This window comes from Molossus molossus, unplaced genomic scaffold (genome assembly GCF_014108415.1).
Source record: "Molossus molossus isolate mMolMol1 unplaced genomic scaffold, mMolMol1.p scaffold_m16_p_3, whole genome shotgun sequence".
In the NCBI taxonomy this organism is placed as follows: Eukaryota; Metazoa; Chordata; class Mammalia; order Chiroptera; family Molossidae; genus Molossus; species Molossus molossus.
The window spans coordinates 56,761,215-56,767,243 of record NW_023425366.1 but is presented as its reverse complement, the minus strand read 5'-3'; positions in this window follow the sequence as shown (position 1 = coordinate 56,767,243).

Below are 6,029 nucleotides of genomic sequence, written 5' to 3'. Positions count from 1 at the left end.
TTTATATAACTTAGTGGGTGATGATAAATAGTTTTCAAATCCACTGATCCATGGATTGTCTTAGCTAAAAATTGCCTATTATATATAGTATTAATTAGATATGGTTCTCAGCTATTAATTCCCCATAAAGGTTAAAAACGGAGAGAGAACTATTTTAAAATGGGTCTCCTAGTAGCTCTTTGTGTAGAAACAAGATATAGACCTGAAAGCCACCTATTTTTAAAAACTGAACTACTTGGAAAGAATTCTAGGAAACATCTAAGAAAAGCTAGGAATGTGTGGCTGGGTATTTTTCAAAAATATAAAGGCTGCTGTAAGCTGTTGATATATTTGTTTATTTTACATTTTTGGCTTTTCTAAAGCTGGTTAAAAGTGGTATGTTTTGTTTTAGACAAGGAATCTGGCTGTGATAATTGTTCTTACTCTGAACTGTCTCTTGGGCTTTGCATTAGGTCAAGGATTTTAAGGGTATCCTCCAAAATAGCACTCTCTTATGAGCATATCCATGCTGAGTAAGTCACCCTTCTAGGTCTGTTTTCTTAGTGACCATCTGTTGTTCAACTCTGCTGCCAACTAGACTTTCCAAAAGCTATGTCACCTAGCTTTTTATATGCTACATGAATCTAATATGTGTGTGTACACACACATACACACACACACATATATATATATATTTAAGGTTGAATATGCTAGAGAGTCAATTCTAAGACATTAATTTGACATTTTGGGGGATGTAGGTGGAAGGTAGAAGAAGAGATAATTTATTTGAAAAATTTGTGGAATATATAAAAATGTATACTCAGTAGATTCTGAACAGAGTGGGAGGCAGCTTATTTTTGACCCCAGCCATTCTGACCTTTTGAAACACAAGCTCTTTGGGAGGTGGGAGAAAGACACAATTAGCATTTTCTTTAATGAGTTGTTTTCAAAGAGTTACTACTGAATCCTGTTCTATAACCCAAAGGGCAGTGTAGGTAGTTTTAAGCCCACGGAATATTCAGATATTCCTTTTGTGGCTCTGGTGGAATGGTAGGATACAGAAGAGCACTAAGCATCAGTTTACGCATCAGATGGACTGCCTCTGTCACAGTCTTATTGAGGGGCTGGATGGGATAACCGGCACTGCAGGCCACAGATTTCTAGGTTCAGTTTCTCTTCTTGACCTTCCTGGCTCCAGAATCTTTTGCCTCTATCTCTCCTAGAATGTGTTTTGACCTGATAATTAGTTCTTGGTGCACCTTAGCTGTGCCAGTGGCAGAAGTATGTCTTCTTTCTAAGCAGTCTTAAAAGATAGTCCATCAACAGGCCACATAGTGTGTTGAATTCCCTCTGTGGCTTCAGGTTTAGAATCAAGTCCATGTCCTCTCAATGCCTGCACTGCTGGCCCAGGCACTGTCCTGAATGCTCTTACATCTTCAGATTCAAAAGAGCCCTTTTGTGCTAGGGCTAATAGTAATATGTAATTTGTAATAAACTTTTCATCTTAGTAATATGCAGACTAGTCTAGTTTTATCTTAGGACAAAATAGAAAGTTTGCATGAACTAACTTCTCCAAGTTTACGAAGTCAAAAATGAACAGATCTCTGCTTAATTTTGTGAAAAGACCTAAGTAAAACTGGTAAATAGAATATATTTCACTGTTCTTTCAAGAAGCATGTATAGATTACATACGGTATGTTATCACTGAAGATAGACAAGTATAGACAGGTACACAAATTCTTCCCTCTAATAGTCATAAAGTGGTAGTAGGTGAGAGCATTTGTTATGGAGATAATGCCAGGACTCTAGAAGAAAATAAAAGAAGGGTGATAACTCAGTTAGGGATATGAACTTCCTTCCAAAGAAGCAATGCTTCAGCTGAATGTAAGAGCAGTGTGCCAGCACCAGTGGTGCATCACTGACTGAGCACCTAGCCTATGCCACTTGGGGATTCATGAGACAGGCCTGGAAAGGTGAACAGAGGTTACATCCTAGAGGGTCTATTTTGTCATTATTATCTACTACCTACCTCAAAATTGAAATTGAATATGTGTTCCTGACTGACTGACAAAAAAAATAAAATCCTTTCTTGGTGAATACATAAACAAGGTTAAATATGTCTATGCTAAGCTTAATTTGCCCCAGGAATACAATAGCATACTCTCCAGAGACTCACCCATACTCCATTAGTGCCAAAGCAGCCGTGATTGTTAAAGCACACATCAGCACAAGGGGCAGACATTTGCTGGGTGATTAGAAAAGATTTACAATAAGCAAGGACTTTCACTCTTTTCAAAGCCTTTGAGAAGTCATTGGTCATGAGAAGCTAGAAACAAGAATGGAAGATTCTTAGGGACTGCTCTTTCTTTGGTGTTCAGTAACAGTAGGTGTTCAGAATTTAAGTAGCTGAGTAGAGCAAATACTTCACTAACATTATTTCATTATAATGTTGATTCCTTAGAAACTGAACTCTTGTTTGTATCAGCCTATAGTGAAATTGGTTTCATTGTAGATCGTTTTATTGAAAGTCATAGAACCTATTGATGTTAAGTGAGAACTTAACCATCAGCAATTTAAGTACTGTACAGCCTTGTTCTCAGTAACAATTAGCAAGTTACACTAGCTTCCAAAAGTAGCTTCATAATTATGTCATTTATATACTGCCTTCCGTGGTGTCTTTTACTTTGCCCTAAACTAATACCAAAATTATTATCTGAAGTGTCTCTCCAATATCAGAAAGGGGGGGTATATTTCCTGTGATATTAAGAGTATAGAGAATCATCCTATTCTAGTTAGTCCACATGCCTATGGTGTATAATAAAAATCAAAATGAATAAGAGCCTCCTAGTTTTTGGGTGTTTTTTTGGTACATGCCCCTAGCAGGAACCAAACCCGGGTCTCTGGTCCGCAGGCCCCTGCTCCAACCGCTGAGCCAAACTGGCAGGGCCCTCCTAGTTTTTATTGTCAGACGAGTGAAAGCAGTTTTTTTAGAGGTTAAAAAAAAAAAATTGAAATTGCCATCTTTTGAGTAAGATGGTAATAGAGAAATGTTTCTGTTTGTTTTAACTTCATATTTTAATTGATGGTCAAGATTAGTTTTGGAGAGTTTATAAGGTTTTGGTTGTTTTGCAGTTTAGAACTGTTGTGTCTATTATGCTATTGTTTCTTTGAGTGAGCCTTCGAGAGTCTAAATGACTTACTTTAGATCAGCAGTTATTGATTTCCCTAGAGATGGTTGAAATCTGATTCTGAATAAAACTGACAGTTATTAATTACTCTCAATTATTTTTTAATCTTCTCCTCAACTGAAAGCCTTCAGATGCCGAAACATTCTGGCATGCAGCTATCTTTTTCTGTCCAAAACCTATCTATGAGTAGTGCCCAGCAGGGTCAGAATATTTAGTGAATTTAGACCATTTATTAAGAAATAAGAAAAGGCTTGTATGTACTACATGCCTTGCTTTGGGTACCATGGTCTTTCAGCTGTTGTCTTCCCAGCACTGAATGCACAGGCAGACCTTTTTTAGACCTGTTACTAACATGAATTTACTTAACCAAATGCATTGCAACAACTATAGGGGAGTTGACAAAAGTAGGTTTACAGTTGTACATATAGAGAATAAACTTGCTTGTACTCACAACTGTAAATCTACTTTTGCCAATCCCTGTATTTGTAGCTGAGTTTTGAACTCAAGTATTTCAGATATAAATAGAAAAACAGAATCTTGTTTCCTTTGATGTGTGTTGTAAATTCCTCATTGCTCCTTTTTATTACCAGTCGATATGAGACTATAGAGAAAGTCACTGAGTTTCTGATTTCTAACTGCTCAAAAGAATTCAAAATGGCTTTGCTTGAGACCATTGAATTTAACTAATAGGAAAGTAAACTGCAAATCTGCTTTCAAGTCAGAAGTTTTGCATTAATATCCTTAACTGTAACAGATTTGTCCCGGTGGGGGAACATAAATACTGGAAATAAGGGTAGTCAGTAAACACTTTGTAAAGTATGAGAATACTGAGAAACTACAAAACACCCAGACGTGACCGGTGCTGGAGCATGCTTTGGCAAGGGGAGTGGCCTAGGAGAAATGTCTCATTGAGGATTTGGACCCAAATGCCAAAATGTGTAATTTATGAGCTACTCTAACATTTTTTTTTATCAAGTACCATCTCTAGGCTAAATGCTGGAAAAGTAATTTGCAAAGATACCAAACAGTTTAAAGAGAAACAAGGAACCGTTTAAGGCATGAAGAATTTCAAGAAGGCCGGCGTCGAAGAAGGAATATTTGCAGTATTGAAGTGTTAAATGTGATACATAGGCTCTGAGTAATACCAAAAGAGTTGATCTTGCAAATTAAGTTATGAAATTAGAATACTCTCAGTATTATTTCATTAGGACTCCTAGAAAACAAGATAGTATTTTCCTTTTGATTTTATTTAATAAAAGTATTTATTCTTTGCTTGTTTTTTACCTAATGTTATGTATTCACAAATGGAATCTCTACTAAATCTTGGAAAATAATGAGAGTACTTTGACTAATAAAATATGTTTATAATACGAAAATAACTGTAAAACACAAAATATTGAGAGGTCAAGTTGGATGAGTTTTCTGAAAATTTAGTTTTATGAATAACCTCATTCAGATCTCTGTTAATGGGTCACAGTTCTTAGCTCTAAATCAAGCCAAAATAACAGTGATAGCGTTCTAAACCCATCATGTATAATAGTATTTATATTCTGGCAACTTCAATCGGAGTTGAGTTTTTATTAAGTATTATCACAAGCATCTTTTCAAAGACGTACGCAATGGAATACTATGCAGCTGTAAGAAAGATCTCATCATTTGAGACGACATGGAAGGACCTGGAGAGTATTATGCTAAGCGAAATAAGCCAATCAGAGAAAGACAAATATCGCAGGATCTCACTTATTTGTGGAATATAATGAACAGAACAAACTGATGAACAGAATGGACCCAGAGACATGGATGTGGGATAGAGACTGACAAACCTCAGAAGAGGAGGGTGGAGGGAGGGAAGAGTTATACCACAGAACTTACATGCATGTATGCGTAACCAATGGACTTAGACAACTATGCTGGGGCAGACGGATCAGGAGGATGCTGTCAATGGGGGGAAAAGGAGAACCATCTGTAACAAATTTTAAAAAATACAAAAAATTTAAAATGACAGAATGAGAAAAAGTGTGATTGAATCTGTTAGCACATAGAAAACTGTTGAGAGAGTTCCTGAATTCTTAGGCAATTAGTTTGACTTGCCATGAAGAATAGAAATAGTGGTAGAACTCAGTATAATTTTTGCGCTCCTAATAATGTGAAATTAATCCCTTGGCACTTCTGCCCCACCAGGTAGAGTCCTTCATATTTAACCTTTTTACTCCTAAGTACAAGGTGGAGAAGGACGAATACAGCTCCTGCTGTCAAAGACCCTATATTCTAGTGAAGACCAGCTAATAAAAGTGAAATAGATAAGCATACCCAACCTCTGGTAACGACACTGAAGAAAACAGGGTTATTTAAATGGAGTGGTCAGAGAAGGCCAGTCCATGAAATTGGTTAAACTAAGACCTGCAGACTAGAAACATGAGCTTAAAGGCAGAAGGAACAGTATTTTCAAAGACCCAGAGGAAGGAAAAGAGCTTGGGACTTAGAAGTGGTCAAGAATTTATAGGACACTAGCATAAAGAAAGGTCTAAGACAGAATGGTGTAGAGTGGATAGAAAACGAGCCAAATCATGCAGTGCTTTAAGCCAAAGTAAAGGAAGGCAGACTCATGCAAACAATTCCACTACACAACTGGAGCAAGTTTAGTAGTTTCTCTAAAGCTTCTTTGTGTTGAATATTGGACCCAAAATCCTCAAGGAAGGGAAGGCTAGAAGCTTCAAGGTGGATTAAAACCCTTTATCAGTTCTTGTTCTGATCTTGGTGCGGTGGATGTCCTGAAAAAAGACCAGACTTTTATCTTGGAGGTAAACATAAAAAACATCTGGCCCAGGAGTCAGAGAAGCTGAAGGAGAAGGTAGAGTAGTT